This window comes from Cnephaeus nilssonii, assembly GCF_951640355.1.
Source record: "Cnephaeus nilssonii genome assembly, chromosome: 2".
Lineage (NCBI taxonomy): Eukaryota > Metazoa > Chordata > Mammalia > Chiroptera > Vespertilionidae > Cnephaeus > Cnephaeus nilssonii.
The window spans coordinates 66406889-66434794 of NC_137073.1; the positions used below are offsets into that span (position 1 = coordinate 66406889).

Consider the following 27906-nt stretch of genomic DNA (forward strand, 5'->3'; position numbering starts at 1 on the left):
CTTTATTAATTCTTAATGCTGTAAATTTGAAATGAATGGAGCAATGTTGTTCATCCTGCAAGTGGTTGCTATTCATGTAGAATGACAATGCAAATCGTCTAGTAAAATTTATTGGAATAAAGTACTTTCAACTTGTTTTTATAGACTGGAGAAACCAATCTCTGAAGCAGTCCTGGTGAGAACCTGCTTTTACCAAATAGCATTCTGAGCATGGTCTGGTTTCCTTCTTGTATCTTCTTGTCATAGATAAGATGCACATAAATTCATATAAATTGTTCTCAGATACTATGGATCTCTAGCATATTGGTTTTAACAAGTGGTGGATATGGTCCTTAGAACGCAAATTGGTGTGTGTTTTTAACAACTAACTACTACCTCTCTCTCTCTCTTTTTTTTTATGTCTGTGATTCTTTCAGCAAGTTGGAATGTTAAGGAAGAGAATGCATCTTTCCCCGAACCCCGAAGATAGGCAGCTTTGACTTAGATATGCTTATGCATTTGCAAAATTAGGAAATAGACCCACTGATGTAAATAAGTAAGGACAGACAAGGAAATTAGTCTACTACTTAATAGAGTAAACATGACTTTTTTAAACCTAATTAATTGTTGACCATGCATGAGGTGTACAACCCAGGCTTATTATGGAAAGCTGGTATTATTGCTTAATGTAACATGAGGGAATTGGGATTTCTTTAAAGTAATTTTGAAGATGTGATTATTTAGCAGAAATATTCACTGGAGCATTTTATTTTTAGAAATCATGGTCACACAAGGAAGCCTTTATAGGACCGACTACCTAATTGCAGTCAAAATCTCTTGAATGAACACACACACACACACACACACACACACACACACAGAACACACATTTTTTAAGAATATAATGCGCCTGTATTTTTTGACTTTTCCCCCCACATTCTTTACATCTGAACAGAACATAGGTGTCTAAGCAGATGTTTTAAGTTATAGCCTTCATGTAGGTGAGTCTGTAAATGTCCCATTTAACTTAAATGGCTTTGTGGGAAGGCAGTTTGAGGAGTTTAAAAAGAGAAGAAGAAAAATTCATATAAATTGTTCAGTTACTATAGTTTCAGCTCTTTCTTTTTAAAAACAGTAATTACACTCAGGATAAAGAAAGTAGAATACACTCTTTTAATTCTCCGTAACATCCAGTTCCTAAGGTAGAGCTCTGGTAGTGGAGTTTTATTCCTGAATATTCAGGGCAGGTACTGGCAGCAGAGCTACCGAATGAAAACTTGCTGGCTGCAGACCAGACACATGCACAGCGCCACATCATAAACTTCCCCTCTTCTGTCTCGGAGTGCGTTCAGCCCCAAGTAATGTCCTCTTTTTCCCTGGCATAGACGAAGGAGCGGAGGGCCTTCTTCCTGGGCAGTCACTTTGGTAAAGGAAAAGCATAGTGTTTTCCTTCGTTAAATTGGAAATTCAGCCTCTTAAATCACTAAGACATTAACTGCAAAGTGGATTCACTGTTTCCTTTTTCTTCCCATATAGCAGTTTAGAATGCATAAAACAATAGGTGTAAGATAGAAAATGAGACCTCTCCCCCTCCCTCCTCCTCCCAGCAAGTGCAGGCCCAATCAGATGTCTGTACTTTTTTTTTTTTTTGGTGTTTTGCAGAAAAAAAATATAATGGTTTCTTTTCAATGAAGCCTGTGCATTATATTCCAGATATGTTAGGTCATTTTGTGATGCAAATTAAACATTGAGTGTTATTTGTACTTATCTCGAGAAATAGCAATAATCCACTGCAGTATGTGGCACTACAGTAATTTTTATGGATAAACTTTGAATGATTGCTAGGTCAAAATACAGAATGCAAAAAAAACCCATGGGCTTTAGTTTTCAGATTTGGTTTATGCTCTTCGTTTGAAAGGTACAATGTAAGTAGTGTGCTTATTGCCATGCAAAGTAAATCAATTTCCAACTACCTGCATTAATATTCTTTGCATTTGAAACTGTAGTCTGAAAGCTCATACTTCTCTTTGTAAAATAAAGTAAAAAATTGTTAAAACCAGTCTTTAATTACCAGTTACATTTTCAGTCATTACCAATGTGATTTTTAAAAATCCTATTAAAAATAATTTCTAGCTGCCGCGGCTCCTTTCAATCAATAGTAGAATTCTCATTTGTGAGAAGTGTAGTCAGATTATTGCCAGCACACCTTTCTCTAACTAGCCTTCTCTAAGAAAAATGCATTAAGTGGGAGCATTAAGTAGAAAGTGTTACTATATAATAAATATTTATTGAGACTTTATTTTTATACTAATATACAAACAGTATTTAAATGCTAGTTTAGTCATTAACCCACTAAACCAATTGTTCATTGCCTATATAAAATTTACCAAGTCAGACCAACAGTTAAATTAAATTTAATTTTCTCTTTAAAATAGATAAGAAAGATCACTTTAATTATGTTTAAATATCAAGCAACTATTTTTCTGTGGTTGCAAATGTTTCCTAATAGTGTCAAGAAAGTAATTCCATGTAGATCTTAAAATGTAAATGTAATCCTAAGAGTATGATCACAATGGCCTATTCTTGCCATAGGTGTTATGAGCAAGGGCCCTACACCTGGCACAGTTTCAGGGCTCATTAGCAAGGGGGAAAATGTTAAACTTTTCTGCATATATTAATATACATAGGAGTCAGTAATTTTGACATTTATTTTTTACAAAATTGGGCATTCTATTTAAAATTCAGATTCAACCTTTAAAACTGCTTTTACTTAGGATATGGTACAAGACTTCTTTATCTCCTTGGAATTCTCCTGACCGGTAGGATACTTTGAATCATTACCACTCGATAAATATTGTTAGACACATTGTAAAGTTCCAGTTGTTTAAAGTGTACTGGATTTTTAACATTTTTAAATAGGAAACAGATTTTTTTGCTATTTAAATATTATAAAACTATACCTGATTAAAACATGAATCTCTTGGAGGTTCCTGGAGTAGGTATTTCTCTGGGCAAGAATTTTAAAATATTTTAACTGTTAACCAATAAATTACCAAGTACTGTACTTTTTTAAGGTGCCTGATTTCCATTCACATTTGAGGAACCTCGTTAAGTTTGGGTGGTCTTTAAGGAAAGGTGTTGTGGTCCAGAAAGTAGATCTTTTCACCCTTCTTCTGTAACAGTTAATATGTTAAAAAGGTATAAATCCAGACCTAATTCCATCAGGATTTTTTCCTTAACTAAATTAAGAAGAACAAACCTGGCTATTAAAAAAAAAAGTGTATCCATTTGTTCATTTCTCATATTTATCCAAAGACCACTTAACAGTCTGTATAGGTTATAGGTTAAGGAAATAATTTTGACTACATCATTCTTTCCTTTCACGGTTGAGTTTTTCTCCCCTTACATAAACCAAAAAGAAATTCCCACGATAACATTAATAGATTTGGAAAGAGCTGGGTAAAATACTCAGTCCCATTGCTTCTTTCCCAACGGCGCTTTGGTTGAAATGAATGGGGAATGTCCCTTGTAGGACTGTTTGATCTTTCTTGACTTGAGTTAGAATGAATGCTATGTGACTTTTCCCCCTTCTCTCGTTTTATAAATTTAAAAAATCAAAGAATTCTTAACCTCACCCTTTTTTCTCAATTTTTATTGTTTTTGGATTCTCTTCTGAGTTCCTTTCTTGCTTCAAAATATTTGGTATTGTGAGAAAGCAAATGCACTTTTAATTGTTTTGACTACACACACGTGTGAGATCATTGAATTGTTTCAGGTGTTGACTTATTCTTACACTTGAGAGATTGATGTGGTTCATCACAGCCCAATGCCATGTCATGAAAGAGCTCCAGACACAGATCTTGAAACAGCAGACTATAGGATGGTGTCTTTGTAAGGAATCGCTGATGACTTTAGAGTCAGTGGATGGTACATTTACGGCAAAAATGCATAGCATTATGAAGTCTCAGGAGGGAGTAACAGCTATTGGACTAGTTGAACCAAGTTATGGCTTTCATGATGTTCTGTGAAAACATCATTTTGGGCCAAAAGTCCAAAGTATGTGTGCATGCTTGGTGTGTGTGTGTGTGTGTGTGTGTGTGTGTGTGTGTGTGTGTGGTGGGAATATAAGGGGGAGAGCAGAGAGTGTGAGACACAAAAAGCATGAGAGGATAAGAATGAATACAAGAGAAAGAGAAAATCAGTTCTTTTGATTTGCAAGCATAAAAAGTTGAAGGACATCATTGCCATACCTAATATCATTTCTTAAATTATACATATATGTGCTATTAGACCAAGTGGCCCATACACAATAGAGAATAATATTTAAGAATGAAGACTAAACTGAGTAACTTCAAAATTCTGCCTCCCAGTTACTGATTAGTGGCTTTAGGCAAGTTATTTAAACACCAGAAAGCCTCAGTTTCAGCATCTGTAAAATGGGGATAATAATATCACCTACCTCCTAGAGTTGTAAAGATTAAACATGATGATACATATAAAAGCACAATGTACTAGTAAATGCTCAGTAATTAGTAAATTATTATCATAGACTACATTATATTTTGATTATCTTATCTTCCTGCTAATGATGATCACTTAGTGCTTGAAGGGATAATTATTTTGAAATTTTTAAAATAATACCTTAATTCTGTTAAAATTGGGTTACTTTCAGGGTAAGTCTCTAATTCTGATGCCATGTTAGGCCAGTGTTAATGATCGCTAAGTACAATATAGTTCTTCAAGTATATCAAAACCTATCACAGAATCAGATGTTATTAAATAAATATTATATTATTTTTAGAACCATAAATGGAATGAAACAAACAAAATTATTCCATCTATAAGTTTTAAAAGTCATTTATTGAAACTTCTAAATTTCAGATAGATTATTGCTGAGTTTTAATAACAATTCAGGTTGGAGGAAGCGTTTGATGTACATAGAATTATTAGGTGGTTTTAATAGTGAACACAGCCTCACTAAGAATTCTAAAGGTTTTTATTTGCTTTAGCATGTATATTAGCCACTTTTGAAGAATACATTAATATTTCTTATTTCATAATTTTGGTTGTATGTAATAAGAGCAATAGAATAAATGTACGATGACCAGGTGTCATTTACTCATCTTTCTATTCCTTCACAATCATGCTTGCAAAATATAGGTTTTTTTATAGATATTATTATAAATTAATGAATTGTATTTACTAATAAAGATAAGACATGTTTTAATTTTAATAGTTAAAAAAATAAGTAAGTGGCACTCCCATGTCATTTTTTAATTTTCCAGATTTGAGGGATTGTTAGTTTTAATGATAGTTTATCAACTTTGAGATGATGAACAAGTGAACTTATCTTAATTTGGGTATTTTTCTTCATGTGAGAAGAAATCTAACATAGGACAGAAAATGCAGAATTTTACCTGAGGATTACACCTTTTGATAACACAAATAAACACATTTAGGTATGATGTGGATGAAAATCGACCTATTTCTGGTCTCAGAGTCTGTTTACCACCTTTTTGTCCAGCTTTTATAGTCACTTAATTTCTCAAAGAAATTCGTATTTTGGATGACAGGTAATGTTGACGAGGCCTGCCCAGTTTAGACCACCTGTGGAGTTGCAACCTCTTGAAATTTTCTCATGCTCTTAAATAAGGCCCCTCTAGTGTGCACCTTGCATTCAGCTTTCTGCCTTGCATTCAGCCTGGCTAAAGAGTGCTCAGTGCAAGGAATGCTTACAGAGTGGACTTCCCTATGGTAAAACAGCATGGTCGGCTCCCAACACTGCAATCAAGGAAGCCTCTAAAAGCTTTAGTTTAAAATAATAATAATAATAATAATAATAATAATAATAATAATAATAAATGTCTGCATGAAGATGATGGAGCCCTCTAAGGCACATGAGCTTTGAGAATTATCCCATCTGCAACCCCCTCCCCCTGCTCAGTAGCCCTTTCCAGGGTTATGATTACTGGAAAATGGCTGTTAATCACCAGATTTTGTTATTTTTCTACTGCAGCTGCTTCAGTCAGAGTAGTAATCTATTAAACAACTTGGTCTCCAGTTTAAAATTTGCATTGTATACTGTATAGAGTAAATTTTCATTGTAATCAGAGCATCCAAGAGAACTTCCTGGTATGATTTATAGAAGCACGTTTGTTTTTATGTATGGACCTCTCCAGTGCTATTGAGCCAACTGTTTAAACAATACTGTTGTTGATCAGCATAAAATAAAATATTGTAGTACTATTGAGTGCACGCAGCATTTACAATAGTCACATTTGCAGAATATTTGAATTGTGGCATCTCTAGCACATGGCAGTATAATACCCACATAATTCATAACTTAACACAGATATTTAAATTTTGACTTGAACTTCAAAGGGTTTTAGAAGGTTAGCATTCTTGTACCAAACTGTGGTAGAGTAATTTGGCCTCTTTTTTTGACATTAATGCTTGTTACATTTGCCATAATTTGAAGAAATAATCCAAAACCTGAGTCAATATTTAGTGCGGAAGGAGGACAAAACAGCTCTATTTTACAAAGGACCCTTTTTTAAACACATTCTTATATGTAAAATTGACAGGCTACAAGAGGTGGTTGGATGAAGTTCATCATGTTGGAAAGAATGTTTCAATTAAAGTTGAACACTTTCTCTTCCAGGTCTTTTTTTCCTCATTTTTTTATTTGCTGTGCCAAGGTATCCATGTGCGTTTTTCCACTGTCATCTGGCTCACTCCCAGCAGATGCACACAATCTGTTCTGCTGTCACTAACAGGGTTCGGTTTATGAAAAGAATGTGTCAGAACATGCCACTGTAGTCACTTTTACAGGTTTTTTTTTAAAAGAGTAACTGAGAATATATGCATCGCCCTAGTTTTATTGTACTCAGCTTTTAAGAGATTTCTAAGAAACTTTTATAACATTCATCAACCAAAAGCTTTTTTCCAAACATATTTTTGACCAAATATTTGCTTTCCATTAAAAAAAAAAATTTAAGTTCACAAACATCTTTAATGATTAGCAATATGTATTATATTTAAATATAAGAGTAGGTTTTTATAGTTCTGTCTGAAATCAACCACATATTTTTATGAAAATATCAAATTTCCAATTACAAAATTTACTTTATAATCAAATAATCTCCTACTAAAATGAAACCTACTTTTCTACTCAAGTCAAAGCTTTATTTTAAAATATTGTGATATACAAGTTAGGGTATGGTCATAAATATGTTATATGAATTCATAGATAATGTGGGTTTCTTAAGTTTTTAACACCATTAAATTAAACCAAAAGCAGTTAAACTATCTTATCCTATGGAGAAACTTGATCAACTGTACTCTGAGAATAAGGTGACATTTTTCTTTTGTTGCATAATAGGTCAATACTTCTGAACTGATTTTATTTATTAAAGTGTCTCTATTCCTATCAAGTATTCTAAATAAAAATTCAATTTTGTTGTATTTTTCATAGAAAATAATTTTTTTGGTTTTACATAAATTTTAAAAAAAATGAGCACTGGAAACCTACATTCATTCCTGAAATAATGAGCATAATGAGTTAGCAGAATTTTAAGTTTTAAGTATGTGTAGTAAGTACATACTGCATTTGTAGGCACATGCAGAGTGGACACATTAACATTTTGTATACAGATCATGGTTTGTAAGTATCTCCCAGAACTGAAGATTTTAAAATGTACTTAAATGCTAATTTTAGATTTTTAAAATAATCTTTGACATGAAGAGCAACTCAAAGTTCTGGAAAATTAAGCATTTTTATCAGTTATACTTCACATTAGCTAAAAATGAAACTATATTAATGAATAATCACAAATTAGGCATTAATTATATATTTTTATAGGATAACTAATTACTATGTTTCTTCATAAAGAGAATTTATGGAATACATTTCAAGGAATAATTTCTGTCATAACATGTATTGTCACATAGACAACTCAAGCAATGTACATTAAGAGACCTTTCTGAAACAACTTTGCACATTTTAGCAAGAAAATAATTGACTTGGACTTTATGGGCTCTGTTGTCATATCATGCAGATTAACTGCTAAATTATCTTGTTTAGAGTTGTATCAAATGATTGTTATAACAAGTTTTCTTAATTCCTAAAGAAAGAGGAGTTCTTTTTCATTATGTTTTAAATATAAAAATATATACGTCTTTCATAAGTTGATTTTGTAATGCTTTTGATGATATGAACAGGGCACATATGTTTAAGATGAGTGATAAAGGACTTTTCTGAAATGACTTTGCTTTTTAACTAGTCTATAGATACTTGAAATTGTTTAGTTTTTGGTAATCCTGAATATTTGCTCTTGGGATAAAAAGGCTACTCTACACCAAGAATCACAGGTGGTGAACTGAGAAAATGTTTGGTTGAATCCCATAGAATGTCAGAACCTTCTACTCTTCCCCTCAAAGTCTTCAGCGGTGGGGTGGGGGAGATTTGTTGTCATTCATTATAAGATTTAGCCTTGCTAACTGACTGCTGCGGGTATTAGGGGAGCAGTTGGAGAACAACGAGAAGCTTTTCTTTTGCTACAATTTGAATATATGTAACACCATTTTGAGACAAAACTCCATAGGCAGACTTAATTGTACTTATCCTGAATGACTAATCCTCAACATTTTCTATTTATTACTCAAAGTGTTAATATAATCCTAAATTTCGTTGGGGAAATAAAAAGCTTGCGCCTCTTAGTGAGATTCACCGAAATTAAAGAATATTTGCAAATATGGTTTATCCTGTGAAATACTTTTAGATACCAGATCTTCTAAAAAGGTAGGCTCTTTTATTTATAATACTTCATAATGAAATAATTAGATTTTTTTTCTAATTTTATTTTTTAAAATGAAGGGAAAATTAGTTTTGAAACTTGAAATTTTCCTGGTTCTTTAGAGTATGAATGATGGGGCTAGTTTATCTCAAAAATACTTTTTTTTGAATTTTGCCAGTTGCTTCAATTTCCAACATGGGTACCACCCTCCTTTGTGGTTGGGAGGTCCTTCTTTCTTTGCATTTGCTTAGTCATAGGTCTTTTTGGAGCAAAGACAGACTATTTTTGTGAAGCTGTCTCCAAAAAATGTATTATTCATAGCCTACGAAGCCCATCAAAGAGTCTTAGAGCGCGGGTAATGATAGGTTGAACAGCAGTGACCAGAAGGGCTTTCTTTAGGGGATTTAGACAGGCAGATCCTTTTTCCATCTGCATCAACATATGTTGACCAGTTGGTTTTCAGTTCTTGTTGGCTTGGTGGTTCGAAGTAAGACTGATCTTCTATAAATATAACTGATATTTTCAACTATGACTTGGAAATCCCACTTTTACTTTTATCCAGTGTCGCTACTCAAGATATCTCTAAAGATTCTAATACCTTTTATGATATGTGTAAAAACGTGTTATTAATTGGAAAGTATTATTAATTACAGCTATTTTGGTACAATAGCAATCACAGCTAACACTTTTTGAGCTCACTGTATATTGGGACACCGTTCTAAGGTCTTGAGGCATTACACGCATTAACTCATTTATTCCTTCAAAACCAAGTGAGATAGGCACTATCCACATTTTACAGATGAAGAACTAAGGCAAAAAAATGTTAGCATCTTGCCTCAAGTTATCCACTTTGCTAATGGCAAAGCTAGAACCTCAAACATAATCGGTCTCCAGTGTATGCTCTCTTACTTACTAAGCCAAAAATCTCACATACATTATCTCAGCAATTAGACAAGAAAAAGAAAATGACTAAACTATAGAAACTTAATTTCACGTGGCATCTTGAAAAAAAGTATTCAGTAACACCAGAAGGACATATTTAAAGCTATGTTTGACTATGTTTGTGTGATGTTTGTATGGTTTTTAAAGAGATGTGAACTAATTCTTGCTCTATGACACAGTTCTCTATTGTTAACCTGGAGGAAAAAATATTATATATATATATATATATATATATATATATATATATATATATATATATAAAATCTTTAATCAAAATGTAAATATCTAGTTGTATCTCATCTCTGTGTAGTGACCTCTAGTTTGCGTCTCACTTTTTGAGTTGTTTTAATTCTTAACCTTTACTTGTAGGAGTCATAGTAATTTATTTAGTTTTAATTTAAGAATGTGAGCTGTATGACAGAATATATAAATGGATAGTAAATGGATTTCAGGAGTTTTCAGTTAATTTAATTACTTTAGGTGGATTTTCTGGAGAATTTGAATTCAAGCATGCCTTTTAACTTTCTCTTTGTAGTTGAAAAAGAAAATAAACAACAAAACTTAAAACCAGAGATAGATGTGAAATAAATACTGACAAGTTAGAATTAGGGAATGTTATATCAAGTTTATTCATCAAATGGATGGCTGTTAGTTTTTAATTGAATATTTCTGTGTTTAGTGAAAGGACTTTTAAGAACGGAAAAGGATCACTTTTAGAATTTTTACTATGAGAAATAATATGAACTTCCTTGTTCATAGTATATAGTTTTCTTGTTCTTTCATAAAAGAATTACCATGCCCTTGACTAGAAGTAAGGGCAGAGGGGCTGGTCAGAGATCAAACAAAACTCACATATTTATGAATTTCCAAATGTATACGCTTTGGACTTCAAAATTAATAGCTACCATATCTTTAAAGTCATGAATTCCTTGCCAAATTTCCACAGTGAATTTTAGTAACTACATTTGGTTCCGCTTCATTTTGCTGTTGAAGAGAAGCAAATGCTTATTTGGATTACCGTGCAAATACCAAAATAACCTGTGTTCTCTGTATTAAAAAATGTTTTTTATTAGAAATGTGACTTTAAGATTTGGGAATTAGATGTGTAATTTGGAATTAATTGGTTACAGTGATAAATGGCCTCCATGTCACATTGTGGTGCCCATTGCAAGGGGAGTTTAGTTTGCTTTATGCAATATTAAGTGTCACTGGTACTGCTCAGTGTTTTTTCTATCTTTCTAATGAAGCTAGTTATGTCTACTTCCTAATGTGATTTTGACTATGGCTAAATGAATTCCCTCTTTGGTACCTTCCAACTGTAAAGCACACTCTTAAGATTCCATAAAACACCAGATTTATATTTAGTGTCCATTTGAGTTCTAAATATACAGGAAACAATAATGGCCTGGATTACCCAAACATTGAGGAGGAAGTCATAGCTGTGGACTAATTCTATAAAGGATAATTACATAGCGTTATTAGTAATATTTCCAGAAGAAGATTCTGATGTAGCTACTGTTGCATTTCGAAAGCCTTTTCAAAAATTTTGATTTTTCCAAGGACTAAAATCAACTAACAGTTTTCACAAACAGCATCCATTCAAAAATTGAACTGTAACCAATCTTGGGTATATATTAAGTGACAGGGTCACAGATATAAAACATTGCATGTCCTTCTTCTAGTTAGTTTAGAGCAGTGGTTTCAATCCTGTCTATAGGGGGAGCTTTTAAAAAATATTAATGTTCAGGTCCCACCTCCAGGTTTGAATTCAAATGGACTGCCATCCAGGCATTGCTGCTTCTCAAAGCTGCCTGGTCATTTTCATGCGAAGCCTGCGTGACAACGCATTCTGAACGTTAAAGAGACAAGTACTGTAAACTCTGCCCATAAAAATACTTGCTGCTGTTCCCCAAAACTTCCCCTTTGGACATCCACTACAAATATATTAATCAGTCAGTTCATTCACTACGTGTTTACTAGGAGGTGGCTTGCTAGAGCTTAGGGATACAAGAGTGAAAGATGGGAGTTTCTGCCCCTGAGGGCTTCAGACTGATGAGGATGATGAACATGGCAGATGTGGTTTCGAATGTAATGTGATAAAAGTTACACTGAGGTATGTCATAGGTACATGGAATGTTCAACTTTCTGGGAGATGACTGGTCAGGTCCACCCTCAGTAGGAGAAAGGACACCGAAGATGAGTCTTAAATGATGAGTTAAATCCTGGGCAGTGTTCTGGAAAGGGAAATGTTTTTGTGTGGACTCCCATATTCTCAACTTTGCCTCTGCATTTGGAGAAGCTGCCCAGGCCTTGCCCAGGACTTTAGGTCCCGTTGAAATTGGGGGCAGCTAATGAAGTTATGAGGATGGTAGCAAAAGGAGGAAGTGTCTACTAGTAGTGAATCTCCTTTCCATGCTCTGGTAAGTCAGAAAACCTCACCATTACGGACCCCGAGGTGACCTCCAGCACTTGCTCCTCCTCACTCCCACTCCCACTCTACTTCCTAGACACAGCTGAAAGGAAGGACCGCCTGGCCCACACCCTCCCCTGCAGTTCACTGTTTTGACAAGTAATGAATGAGGAGAAGAGCACCAACAGGGAGACACCACCACAAGAGTATTTCATACAGTGGAGACTTTCATCTCTTAGAAAAAGTAATTTAAAAAGTCTTCAAGTAATATTTCTTCTCTTTTTTTGTTTTAAAAAAGCAAAAGTACACAAATAAATGTACTTTAGGGATATCAGGCCCTTTGGAAAAAATCTTGTGTACTTTAAGAATGAGGTATGCTTTTATAAGGGAATAAATCTATAAGACATAACAAACCATGGCCTTAATAAACATATAGAATCAAAGAAATTGGACTTGTTCTTTCTATGTTGCCAAACATACATACAACACACACACACACACAAACACACACACACACACACACACACACACATGCTTCTGTGTGTATATCAGAGGACAGAAAAGGCAAGCCATGACCAGAAAGTAAGCAGTAAGTTACAAAGTCACACAGAAATATATTGCATTATTCCATAGGAAACCTTACTGTAAAATGAGCCACATCTAGTTTTATGGGGGTGGGGAGGTGGGGTTAGATGGTCACTTAGTTACATAATGGAATAAAATTCCAAGTCTGTAAAGCAACTTTTTATTCCAGCTACCAGACCACATTATCTCCACAAACCAAATGATTCTTCATTAAATAAGCCCAGTTTCATCTTGGGAAGAAGGAAGGCGAACTGGACTGCACTGCTTGATTATATATCATTTCCCAGTGACGGGAGTAGAGAATTAAATTAGTTATGAAAGACTGAAAACTGTGTTCTAATGGATTGCCTTTTTGGAAGTCATAAAAATATTCTGAATTTGATTTCAAATAGGTTATACATTAGCATCCCACATGCAATTAGAAAATTATCACCTAGAGTAAATTAAGTATACAGCATTGAATTCAGTTAGAGTATTATCAGAGATTTGCAAGTCATAAGGTGAGATTTATACTTTTGAGGCAACTGTAAACCCTCCACACAGTCAATATAAAACGAGTGATTTTCAAGTCCTTGGAAGCCCCCTGTGCTGGTTTTGCAGGAAAGGGGCATGTGTGTTAGGACCATTTTATTTCTGAAAAGCAGAGCTTTCTGTGGTTGCAACTTATAAATTTATTGAATGTCAGCGAGGTAATCCAGATGAGCTTTTCTCTCACATCGTGCAATAGCTGAGAAGCTCTTTCATGGCAGAAGGCTCATAAATGGATAGACTGATAACTTTCAAGAACGTACTACATCCAAATAGGATAATGCTATAACATACTTGTATTAGGGTGCATACCTGTACAGTTCTGAGAGAGTTTCATACACTGGATTTCAAGATCTGGCTTCGCATTTGAATTCTTGGGGAGCTTTTAGAACATAACAGTGCTGGGCAATCAGCTCCAGTGATTCTGATCTCATTGGTCTGGGATGGGTTTACATATCATTAATTTTTAAAAGTATTTCAAGTGATTCAAATGTACAGCCAGGGTTAAGAACCTCTGTTAGCATTCACAATCTTTAGAACTTTGAATCATATTTGAACACTAAGGTGAAGTAAATAAGGGAATTAGCATTACTTCCCTTCTAACTATAAAATCGAGGAGAAAATGAATGGAATTCTTAAGTTATAGCAGGGAAATGAGCTCTTCCATGGAATCTTCTTTTTCCTGGTTTATGAGACCAGCTGTATCATTCCAGTTTCTAAATTATTGGCATTTCTAAAGATGAAGTAACAGGGGAAGTGATGAACTTTATAAATAGACTGCCTGAAATATTTGGCGTGAGGGGTCAAGATGTAGGCGAAGCTCGAAAAAGACTTTAGTTTGTGTATTAGCCAGAGGCCAACAGTTGTTAAATTCTCTAAATGTCCTTTAAAAAGGAAAGAGTAAGAATCCCTTTAAGAACATGATTTTTTTTTTTCTCTCCAATGTGTAGTCAGTAAAACCCAGAGGGGAAAAAATGTACCTTTCGAGCCAAAATTAGGTCATGCCAACCACAGCAAATTGGAAGCTCTACTTAAAATGTAGCCTTGCAGGATGGCTGTGGATCATCTTAATGTCACGCACGCGGTGGGCTGCCGCTTCCCGATCGTGGCTGTGGGCTCTGCTGGCTGAGTCTGATCGCCCCAGTCGGGCTGCAGTTGCCACACCAACATGATCTAAGCTTGTGTCTGAAAGGTATATTCTGGAATATAGCATTTTTTAAGGCGAAAAAAAATGTACAGTTCCTTTAAAAAAACAACAAAGCAAAACACTGTTCATTTTGTTTTATGATTCTAGAAGGGGGAAATGTTCAAGGAAACAGGGACTAGACAAATCCACAAGAGTGGCCAGCAGGCATGCCATCCTGCTGATTAGAAGGACGTTGCCAAAGAATTAACCTTACGGTTAGAAAAAGAAAGAAACCTACAAAGTAATCACTTCATTCATTTATTCACCTGCTCACACTAGAAGTAGCAGGATTGTTCTTTTTCCAGCCCTGAGGGATGCGGAAGAAAAATAGAAGGCAATTCATTCATTTCATTGGCACTTATCAGTATTAGAAAGTTGCTACTGTAAAATGCAATATATTTCCATTATGTAAAAGAAACTGCTGCTTTTTTCCTACCTCCAGAACCTACCATTTCATTGGTGTTTCTATTCATTATTTGAATGTGGAACTGGCCATTAAAATGTAACAAATTTCCATTACATAAAGGAAACTTATACTCTTTCCTACTTGCAAAAAGTATTTAATAAAATGATAAGGCCTGAAGGTTTTTAAACACTTTATTTTGGAATGCACTAGAGAACTTTATCACATTGTGTAAGGAAAATATTAATGTTTATTATAGTACGCAATGTGTTTGTTCTGTTCTCAAAGAAAAAAAAAATCCTAAAGTATACTTTTTGTTGAACACTATGGAATTCAGTCTTACCAAAAGAAATTTATCAAATTTTTGGACTTGTTCCTAGATGAGCACATATATTTGCAGCTGGTGACTTTGTAGCCATTAGTGTTACAACTTTGTCATATTTGCAAAAAGAAGTTTTTATCCTCCAGAGCAACTTTCCAACATGGACAGTTAATTGTATCGTCTAGTTTCCAAGTTATTGGCATCTCTCAGGATGAGGTAGCACTGGATATTTAGTATTCTCTCAGCTATGAACCGAACTGGAATATTCTGTAGGAGTGCGAAAGAAAGGAAATGCTTTTTTTCTATTATAGAATACTTCATTCTTTAATTACTTAACATAGGAACATTTTTGTGCTCAACAATATTCTTTTTTATTTTTCTTTCATGCTGGTTCTACACTCTTTGATAACACAGGAAATAAAAGACCTAATTGGTACTGCATGAGCATTACGGAAATACTTCATAGAGAAGACACTTGAGCTGGATGTTAAAGAAAGCGCTTGAATATGTCATGTCTTGTTGCTACATGTCTTGCCTTTTAAGAAGATTCTAGCATACCACTGTGTACCCCATAACACAGTCACATCCCCAACAAAAATGATTTGTGTCCCCAAAGTCTGTTTTAAAATGGGAAAACCCGGGATTTACTTTACATGGAAATAGTTTTTCACATGGTTAGCTACTCACATTGTGCCCACAACAACCCATTGTACAGTTACAATAAAATTTTTAAAAATAGTAGGAAGCCATGCGGGTGTTGTAACACAAATAACTGAAATAGATTGTTCAAAGTTTCCTTAACCAGTAATGCTTGGCCAAAGCATTCTTTGACATGGCAGGTGGAATTTTTGTGGAAATAACGAAAACAGTTTCTAAGTTTCAAAATGTAGTCTGCCACGTACAGACCTCAGGACCGTATGCAGTGTTCCTTCAAAGTGCAGATATTTCACCACCACCTTCCTGGGAGAACTTTCAACATAATGTTTAGATGTATATTGGAGTTTGAAGGTTAGTGCTTAAAGATTGCAAGTATTCTTAGTTTATAATTTATTTTTAAAAATAGCTATTTTCTGTTTCTTACTGCAAATATATCATAAGCATCTCTCTAAGTGTTTATTCGTTATTGTTAGCTAACATGTAGAACATCTGAGGAAGCGTTTTCCCCCAGGGATGACTGAGTAAGAACTACAGAAGAGGACAGAGGGGATTAACCAGGATGTGTGCATGATGAGGGTGCCGCAGAAGGATTTGACTAAACTAGCATTGGGATTCAAGCAGTTGGGCTCCGAACTTCATACCTTTATTGGCGATAACTGTGCTGCTTTCCAAGGCCTCCAATACACTCTTCTGGGCTACCCTCCTCCAAAATGTCCGAGGCCAACTTTGAGTTTTGTTGCCCATGTGCCCAAAATCTAGTCTCTTCCAGGTGTATAGTTAATCGATATTTGTTAAATAAATGAGCAAATTAATGCTGCCACTTCCTTCTTTCTGAATTATAATCTCTGTGGAGTCTTGTTCATTTTAGGGTTCCCTGATGTGACTGGGAAAGTGCCTGGAACATATTATAGGTGGATAAGATGCATAAATGGACTTGAATTGAGAAAAAAAAAATTTGAGTAGGACTTGAATTAGGATCTCTTCTAAGCCCTGGATGTGAGGTGATTTGCATATGTACAGAATAGAGATAAATGCATTGAGTTTATTTGAAGTAAACATTCACAAGATGGATTTTATTATCAAGAAATGCCTAAACATATTAAAATGAGTTAAGAAGAGTACTTTCTTGAATGGCTTTCTGAGTCTAAAAACAATAATTTAATTCGAAGAGTTGGTAGTGGTGCTTTTTTAACTTTGTTGTTTTAAACCGACTCCTTTAAGATTTTTCTGTGTACCGCCTAGACTTGGACCATAATTGATGCACACATTCAACTACTTTACAAGACATGTGGAGAAAAAGAATGAAAGTTCATGCAACATGAAGTGCATTATTTAACTTACTGTTTTTTAAACTACTCTACTAGTTATTTATCAACTCAATTAGTTGAGTATTAGAAAAAGAACCTGTAAATAGTTGAGGAAAAAAATCCAAAATTATTAAAATGTATCATCTTATTATGATATGTAGTGATGTCCTTAACGCTTTGATATGTTTTCTAAAAAGTGAAGTAACTTGTTTTGAGGATAAAAATATTTTCAGATTATTTAAGAAAATAAAGTTAAATATGGGACATATCTTTATGCTTCTCAAGGTATTCTAATAGCATTTATCAAGACTCATTCAAATCCCAAAATTAATTATGGCAATTAAAAAATAAAATATAAATGTGAGAAAGAATTCCGAAGCTCCTTTATAAATCCGTGCCTGTTCTTCAGGCTTCTTCGGTAAGGAAAGCCCTGGGGCTGGCACCCTCACGGGGCGCTTTCGCCTCTGCTTGCTCATCCCCCTTCCTGCATGTAGAGCCACTTTATAGAGTAGCACACATAACTATTCTAGAATGGGTCAGTATATTCACATACATACTAACATTAGAATGGGTTCTCAGAAGCATAAAAGTAAAACCCTACAGACTGAACTGAAGACAATCATGATTCATTGCAGTTCTTTTTTCTTATCACAATAGAAATATTGTCAACTTTTGTGCCTTCAGTAACCATGGTTCTCAAGGATTTAATGAAATGATAAATGTACAATAGCATTGTAAAGTGGAAATGCTGTACAAATGTAAGTTATTTTCAACTCACTTTAAATTGCAAACTCCTTGAGCTTGGGGACTGTACCATATTCAAGTATCTTTGTTTACTCCCTCATTTAAATTAATTGTTCACACGTACTAGATGTTCCATAAATGTTTGTTGAATTGAACTGAAGCAAGTGACTGAAGGGTAATAACTGTGCCTAATTCAAATGAGAGAGACCTAGAAAAAACATTTAAATAAGTACTTCCACCATAGGGCCTTTCCTTCTAGCGTTATCATTTCCCATATCTGACTTTCAGAAGACTTTATGTGTACCTATTTTATGTTTATTAATTTCTATCTTGGACTAAAGTTAATATTTGGAGTGTCTTTCTCAATTTGGTAAAAATTAATTTCTTTGGATGGCAGATACTAAGTTTTACTCATCTTTGTCTGTTGAATTTATAATGTCTCAATTAACAAATTACTCTTTGAACCAGATCTGCTATAATACCTGATTGGCTGAGCAATGTTGATCATAACCAAAAATTCTTCCTGTTGAAAGACACATTTATGAGTCATTAAAAGACAGTGTATCTAATTGGCCCCAGTTGTAATTCAAGTTTTATTCAATTGATTTATGTAAGTTGGGATTTTATTGTTTTGTGAGAAGCATCTAACTAGATTGGTCTCTTATTCATGTAAATATATGAAGAACCAAGTACATTGGAAAGAGCCTATTTCTTTGGTAAATCTATAAGGTAGACATCTAACAAAAGCTAACTCAAGCCTTTTATCTATTCTACTTCTAGTTAGCATTAGTATATAAGGAAAACAAAATGATAGTCAAATCATAGGGTTTACTCTTCATTAGCAATGTTCATGGTATGTCTGTTGTAATAATACTGTTATCTAAATATTACAATAATTTTATTTAGCATATATTTTATTTATTCAGGCCATTTCTAATTGCCTATACCATTTAAGTATAGTGATTTATTGCAGCTTTCAATTTATTGAATGTCTAGGGCATTATGTAACTAATAGAACATTTCTCAGTCAGCTGTATACAATCCAGTCCAGAAGACCTCATCATCCATTAGGTAGTCACCTCAGCTAGAGCTGCATTTTAACACTACATTCTTAAGAGCAGCATAGGTATCACTTTAGTTACCACTGGAAAATATAATACTTAGGACAAAAATCCATGTTCAAAAAATTTTGCTTGTCATATAGTACACTCATTTCAAATGATGGTTAATACAACCAAAAACCAGTGCTTAAGTAAATTGGCATTGCCTTGAATGTTCTTTTATAGGAATGTATTTTAGAAAATGATTCTGAATACCTTTTTTCATTATGTTTCATGTATTTTCTTCATCTCAACTTTCATCTCTAATACTGGTATGTTTATGTTTTTCCTTATATTTATTAATAGAAATAGCTTTAAATTAACTTTTAAAATTATTTAGAACAGATTTAAAATACATGGTAAATGGGTGTGATTTTTAAATATAAATTTGACTATTTTTAATGAATTTGAACACACATTTTAACATACAGTTCTAAAAATTTTAATCTTGTTATAATATCTAAGAAGATACTAATCACTTTTTGTTTGCCATTATAGTGCTAAGGGATTTAGAAAATTGTGTGTAAATTATTTCCATATATAACCACTTTTTGTCATTTAAATTATCATTTGTTCTTATGGAAATGTTACAACCAAAAATACAAATACAGTTTGATAGTTTATTTAACAGATGATCCCTGACTTAGGATAGTTCAACTTACAATTTTTTGGCTTTACAGTGGTGTGAAAGTGATACACATTCAGTAGAAACTATATTTAGAATTTTGAATTTTGATCTTTTCATGGACTAGTGACAAGCTCAGCTCGTCCATTGTGCTGAGCAGGGGTAGCCATCCACAGCTCCCAGTCAAACATGTGATCATGAAGGTAAACAACAGATACTCTATAGTGTATTCATTGTGTTAGATGCTTTTGCCCAACAGTAGGCTAATGTAAGTGTTCTAAGCATGTTCAAGGTAAGCTAAGCTCTGATGTTCAGTAGGTTATGTTCTGAGCAAATTTAAATGCATTTTGACCTTAACATATTTTCAATTTAAGATGGGTTTATCAGGATGTAACTCCATGGTAAGTCAAGATGTAATATGACATCTAAAGCACTTATAGATTGAATTTGCTTGTATTGATTGCATTATAAAGCTTCAAGCAATAATTATCCCAGTACATTTTAGTTCAATTAGAATGCTTTAGTGTTGTTTTTGTGAGATGCTGAAAATATTTTAAGATTTCAAGTACCTAGGATAAATATTATCACCTATTCGCATGATTATAAATACATAAATTATTATTTTAATCTAAAAACATAAAGATAGAGAAGAGTACCCTAGTAAATACTGAATTTTTACACCTTAAGATAGCTAGCTGGTCAACCAGAATATGAAATTATTAACATTGGTGGCTTATAGAGTTAGCATGTAGAAGCTAAAAGTTAGTAGAAAAATTATCCAAAGCTGAGTAAATCCACTAAATCTATATCCGATACTTTTAAGACAGGTTGATCGATCGAAATGTGTGAATGTTTACTGGAAGACAAAGCAAAACCTTGGCATTATTCTAATAATGAAATACAGCCAAGTTCATTAAAAATATCTATTCTTCACTTAAAATTTAATTATATACTATAAGTTCTTAGTGATATTAAGTTACACATACACTCACATATATGTAAGTACATATATGGATGTTTGTATGTATGTCAAAGGGATCAGCAAGATAGGAGTGAATATATAAGGCCTGGAAGCTTTACTTGCTGCCCCATCGTAAACTGACAGACATTCTGGGAATTATGTGGCCCTGAAGAGCAATGGGCTTTTATGATTTGCTCCAACTATAAATTTCTCCATTCTCTCATCTGTTTTGGCAATTGTCCTTCATATGTTGTGTTCTTAAAGCAATCAAAGTAGCCATCATTTTCTATTAAAATGTTGGATTCATTTTAGCGTGAGGTGAAGGGCAGAGTCACATTGTGTAGGTTCCAATCCCAGAGCCACCACTTACCTTGGTCAAGAGAAGTCCTCTTTGCCTCATTTTGCCCATATGTAAAATGGACATAATAATGAAACAATAAGGTTGTTATGAGGATTAAATTAGCTAATATATATAAAGAGAACATTACATGACACAAAACAAAGATTGCCAATCATTATATTTTTTTAACTTTTACAATTAAGGAATTTTTATTTGAAACATTTTTTATTTCAGCTGTTTGGGGAGAAGGTTTAGGGAAATAGATTTTATAATTACCTACATTGTCCTGTAAACTGAAAGTAACATTACTATTTGATTTTTTTATTTTCTAATTTTTTAAAAAAATTCTTGTTGTGGAATTTTAATAGTTTCAATTTATATTGTTAAATTAAAAATAGGACTAGGGAAGAAGCATTTGAAATCTTTCTCCCTGGCATATGTCATCAGTTTGGCTCAAATAAATTCTTATAAAAATTCAAGAGGTAAAATAGAACTAGGGAATACCAGATTTACCAATTTCTGGAAGTTTCTGTGTTTTGAAATGTTGACTAACAATAGATAATTTCCTGAAAAAAATTTACAGGTTCATCTTCCTGAAACATCAGAGAAAACTGAACCTTAATAGTGGTCAATCATTAATCCCATTGATATGGTTCCCTCTCCTTTCCTCTTTGAAACCGATAAAAATGCATTTTTTAAAAAGATTTAGACAGTTGGAACATGTCTATTTGTGAATACCTTTGTTTTCCAAGTTAACTGATTTAGAAACAAGTATATTAAAAATACAGTTGCCCCGTGAACAAAACACTTTTGAACTGCACAGGTCCACTTATACATGGATTTTTTTTTCAATAAATAACTGTTAATGTATTTTTTCTCTAATTTTCTTAATAACATTTTCTTTTCTCTAGCTTATTTTATTGAAAGAATACAGTATATAATACATGTAACATATAAAATGTGTTAATCAACTGTTTATCTTATTGGTAAAGTCTTCTGGTCAGCAGTAGGCCATTAGGAGACAAGTATTTGAGGAGTCAACAATTACGTGTGCATTTTCAGCTGTGCAGGGAGGGGAGTGATAATTGGTGCCCCTGACCCCGACACTGTTCAAGGGTCCACTGTACTTTAAAGTACTTGGCACTAGCATATTCTTTTAAGAAGTATTTTACAACATTGAAGAATTTTTGTACCTATCTGAGAAAACAACATATTCCAACATGGCCCACCTAGAACTCTAAGTAACCAGTCCATGGACATAGAAAGCCTTTCAACCAGTTCTTTCACAGAAAACAGTGACATTAGGAAACATATTTTTTTCCCTAAGCATGTCAATTTTTTTACTGAAAATCAGAACTTTATTTTTTATATCAGTGTACCCCATTTATCAGTAGAGGAGGGGATGAATTCATGACTTTTTTTTTTATGTGCTTTACCCTTGTTGCAAATCACTAGTTAACAGGATAGAGTGAGAAGTTACACTGCTTACTTTTTCAAAATACATCTCAGTTTACTACCTTATTGTGATTAAAATAATTACAATAAATATTAAATAATATATGTAAAACACTTAGTATATTGCCTATTATTATCCCTAGGTAGGAAGATGTAAATGTGCAAAAATGTGAATTTTTATCTTAAAGAAGTGGTTTCCATCCACGTAAGGTTTCCCAGTGTTCTATCAAGTAAGAGATAGGACATAACTAGAAATTGTGCCCGTTCAGTTAAATTCTGGAAGTAGGTGTATTATTTTCTCCTAAATTGTTTTCAGCCACTATAGCTTTGGACTTTCAAATACAGATTGTTATTAGGTTTTTAAATCACACAGATTCTCTCCATCACCTCCTTCTGTTACTTGCCTTTGGGGAAATTTTTTAAAATAGCAAATTATTCTATATCATCTTTGGGAAAGTTTTGGTAATAAGATTATAAATCTCAGGTAATATATTATATATGAATTATAGTTACTCACCAATTACTAGTTATAATTAACATAAGTTTGCAGAATGATTCACCCTCTGCCAATTTTTACTCATGTACTTTATAAGTGCAATATATTTGGATCTGATTTTTGTAATTTAAATAGCAGTTGTTTGTATTCAACTTCCAGCTGGAGAAACTCCTTTGTAATGAATTTGTGATCCAAGTCATTACCAAAAACTGTGTAACTATAAATGAGATAAAATAGAAGTAGTGGTTTTATGTGAAAGCTATAGATTGGTGTCTGATCTAGTCTCCTAATTATGCATTTAATAAGCCTATTAAAATTCTACCTAGAGGTCCTGGAATTATTATCTCTCTTTTTTTAATGTCATTGTTTTATAGATGAGTTACTAAATGAAAAAAAGAGAAAAGTGCTAATAGCGGAAGTTGGCATAGAGAATTGTCACAGTACTCAGCTCTTTTTATCTTTTTCTATATATAGTTTTAAAATATTGTTCAGGTCAGCTGATATGTAAGCAGTGGAGTGTTTTTTCATATCTTTCTTTCCCAATCATTTCAATAATGTTTTTGATGGATTAGTACATATAAGGGAAACAAAGAAATGAGCACCAAGTTCTAGTATAAAATTGAGAATTGAAATTGCTAATTTCCCAGATATTTTTAATATATTGCTAATCTCAAGACCAGGACTAAATTGGTATTCTAGGACTAAAGTGGTAAATTTTTAATAGAGATATCTCTTATGGGCAAATCTTATTATAACATAGTAGAATATCATTTATTCTTTGAGGGTGTGATTTATTCTATTTAAATATAAGCCCTGTGAAGGAGATGTGTTCATCTATTTTTACTCTACGTACATAAATATGTCTGCTACAGTCTAGTCAGTAGATGTATATTCAGAAGCCAATATGCCTAGACTCTCAGTTTTCTTCTGTAAATGATGAATAATTTTGACAAATGGCAATTAAAAATCTGCAATAGAGCTTAACTATTGAATACTAAATCATTCTATCACTAACTTGGTGTTCCAGTGACATCTTCTAGATTTAAAAAGAAACGTTGTTTCTACATTTAAAAAAAATATTTTGTGCTTTTGCAGCAATGTAAGCAAATGTGCACTTGAAAGAAAATTCACAATGCAGCCACAAATAATTCCCTGTAAGATTCAAAGTGCCATTTGCAAAACCAGTTCAATATTCAGAATAGAATATTTAAAACCTCTTCTCTGCCAGACTTTACATTCCTCATGTTTGGTACAATTAAAATAGAAGAGTGGTGGATTGGAACTCTTCCATCTATATTTTGGAAAAACATATTCACTCACCTCAATTTGTCAGTGTGCATTTAGAGGTAGGTCATTATGCAGTAGAAAAGGAAGAAGAAGGCAGCTCTAACTCATGTGACTGACATCTTCCGAACATGGCCATTAATACAATTTGGCAGTGACCTTGGCAGCATTACAGGTAATCTCCTTGCAGGGATAAACTATTTGAATGATATTTCTACCATGTTAACCTCAAAGAGAATTCTCTTTGGAACTTTACCACTTAATTTTCTTTTATCCTAACAAAAATAGTTTTAAATCATCTCTTAATGATTTTCTGTTTCCTTTTGCTCTCTCAAATGACAGTCCACTCCCACGCATTGTTGCTGTCATTTTTCTGTCATTATGGGAGACTGCTATATATTTGGTAGCACATTCATACAGGGTTGAAGTCAATTTTATTTTTACTGTAGGCATAAATTTGTGGTCAAATTCCATTATACTATTCATAAAAAAGTTCTAAAAAGCAGAAAGCATATAGAGAGATGTAGCTTGAAAACTCGATGCTGAAGAAAAAATTTTATTATGCTTTATAAACCTTCAGTTTCATAATTACTATTTAGGATTTATTTAGGTTACATAAGATAAAACATGGATCTTTATCACAACTTCTTAGATTTCACAATAAAAGATTCAGGTGCATCATTGCTTCTTTTCTACTTCAGCTGAGTTGGTCAGATAAGAAGAGAGCTGAAGCACATAGAAAATTCAGGTAAATGAATAGAAAAGATCATGACAAGTAGTAAAGTTATAGTCTTATAAAAACATTCTACTGCCATTGTATCTCATATTTGGTAATAATATGTACTGAAATGCTTGTAATAAAGACATTGCACATAATGGAGGTTGGGCTTAGTAAAAAGCCTGTAAGAGTTCAAACTTTCTTAGAGTTGCTTTTATATCATCTTTCAATACAGGAAATGAACAATGACTATAAAGGAAGAGCATTTTCCCCCATAATATGGATCCATTTTTAAAAAAAAACTATTTCTTCCTGAACTGTTTCTGAGATCTTTTACAATTTGAACCAGCTGTTAATAACAGCATTTATAGGTACCATTGACACTGGAGGATATGACAATTCTGGTTCAGTGTTCATTATTGTAATGTACATTCTAGTTTAAACTGTATAAGCAGCCCAAATTAGTTAATTTCTGGAATTAAAGCAAATTCACTGTTCATTGGTCATTAACATTTTTGCAAATCACATGTATGTATGTGTATGTAGAGTATTAGAAAGCTGCTTCCAGTTAATGGGTCATTATAAGTGCCTGAGGTGAATTATTTTCACACATAAAACCCTTAAGAAATATGTGATAAGAAGGACATAGAAATTTATTAGGTAAGGCATGTGCAGTAAATTAGAGCATACTGCATTTCTCATCAGTTCACCTGTAAATGTAACCATTAGCAACATCAATTTTTAATTCATGGTCAAGCTGATTTACATAATAAAAATTCCTTATATTTATATTACTAGGTTTACTCCAAATGGAAAATTAGAGGTATCTTATCCCTAGCTATAAATTATAGGTAGATGGTTGATGTAGCTTACAACACTGTTTAAAGTCATAACCATAGGGAAAAGAGTTGTCCTTGAGATAATTGTAAATAGTAGTACATTAAGAAATAAAATTTAAATCAGAGATGAAAGTTACTAAGCATTTTTGGTGTATTATATGAAAGCTATAAATAGCAACATATTTTAAGCCAATTTTCAAAAGATGTAGTGGAAAAGCCAAACAAACAACATGAAACATTCTTTTCTAGTGAGAATAAAACTTTTAGGTTTATTTTTACATAGAAGCTCATATCATAGATGTATTGAATTTGATATATTTCACCACCAGCTGACTTAGGACTTTGACATAAATTTAAAAACTAGATGATGAGGATGAACACATTTCCTTAGCGTTTTGTCAGGCCTCCTAACACATGCAGCAGTAGAGCAGAGAAATAAGAGTTTGAAATATGGAGTCAAGTTCCCTTATCTCAAAACCTAGTTTTGCTGCTTATCTGCAGTGTAAAGTAGGGCATGTTCTGTATTTTTTTTCTGTGTCTTGATTTTTTTATGAACAGAAATATAATATGAAATATAATCATGAGAGCACAAACTTATCCAGGTATAAGATCCAATTGAAATAATAGAAATAATGTTTCTGGGACATGTTCATTTAATGTTACTACTATCACTAGAATTTTTTGAATAAAGACTAGAAGGTGGGCTTTCAGTAATAACATTTCTAAAGGAAATGAAGGATAATCCAGGGAACCACAATTATTAACTCTCTTATATACAGACTTAAACATACCCAAGGAAAAATCACATTATACAATTATACAATGACAGCATCATTAAAAACTGATCCAATGAAAATACTGAAGCCTTTACTGTGGAGTGTGATGGAGAAGAGGATATAATATCAACCTTTCAAGGCTTCAGATTTTGTGCTGTAAGATGTCCTCATTCATAAATTGGGAAAATATCTGTTAAACCACACTGATTAGAATGGTAGCTGAAGGAATAGTGAAATGAATAATTTATTCATTAAATTTCAAAATGCCAACGAGTCTTGTGTAAAGAGAGTGTGGAATGTCTGGCCCTTGAAAGATAGTATCAGAACTCAGCATGACCTTGGTAAACTGGAGAAGTGGTCAGAAATCATGAAGCGAAGGAGGAACAAATGCTTTAATACAAAGCAGAAGAGTAGCTAGAAACAAATCTGACAAGGGGAAAATGCAAAATTGAAATAAATGAGAAGGTAAACATTTGTAGAATTTATACAATGTGTAGATAATTCAAAAATATATTTGATAGAAGTAGACAAAGGAGGCTTTTTTTAGCATTATGTTTATATTTTGAGACTCCAGAGCTAATGGCAGATATGACTTAAAAGTGAAGAGCCACAAAGATGGGGAAAAAAAGAGAAAGTAAAGCAAGTATAAGATAACAAAAATAGGTATCATTCAATACACAATCTTCAAGTGTATGAAATGAGGCCAGGATCACCAAATGTTGTTCTCTGCGCAAGGCTAGAACAAGAGGACTGGACATAAAGTATCCCGTGAGGGATTAGCTATAAGTAAGAATTTCCTGAGAGTGAGAGTTGTGAAATATCAAAATAGGTTACTGAGGAAGGTTATGTTGCTCCTTTTCCGGAAGGCCTTAAAAATAGGAGAGGTGGAATCTTTGTGAAATAATTTGTGTATGGCATTATCTGAAGGAGGGGAAAATGATCTGACCTTGGATGGCCTCTGCCAGTATTAATATCGGGTATTTCTACTCTCACTGTGGCTGAATGGAAATATAGCGATGTATTTTTTAAAAATTTTTGCTCTTTTCTGACATGGCAAAATTTAGATGAATTTTAAAAATTTATTTTATTGTTGAGAGTATTACAGATGCCCCCTATTTTCCCTCTTTGCTCCCCTCTACCCTAGATAAATATTTTCTTTTTTTTGTTAATCCTCACCCAAGGGTATTTTTCCATTGATTTTTTTTTTAGGGAGAGTGGAAGAGAGAGGGAAAGACAGAGAGAAACATCGATGTGAGAGAAACACATCGACTGGTTGCCTCCTGCACAAGCCCTGACCAGGGCCTGGGCCGGGGAGGAGCCTGCAACTGAGATACATGCCCTTGACTGGAATTGAACCCGGGACCCTTTGGTCTGCATGCCAACGCTCTATCCATTGAGCCAAACCAGCTAGGGCTAGCCTAAATAAAATTTTTAATGGATCTCATAAAGATCCA

General features: G+C 33.5%; 1 protein-coding gene across 10 annotated transcripts in view; it reads left to right on the forward strand.

Annotated features, from left to right (window-relative positions):
• Positions 1-27906, forward strand: part of MEF2C (myocyte enhancer factor 2C) — a 146891-nt gene that overhangs the window by 12818 nt on the left and 106167 nt on the right. The window lies entirely within an intron of this gene.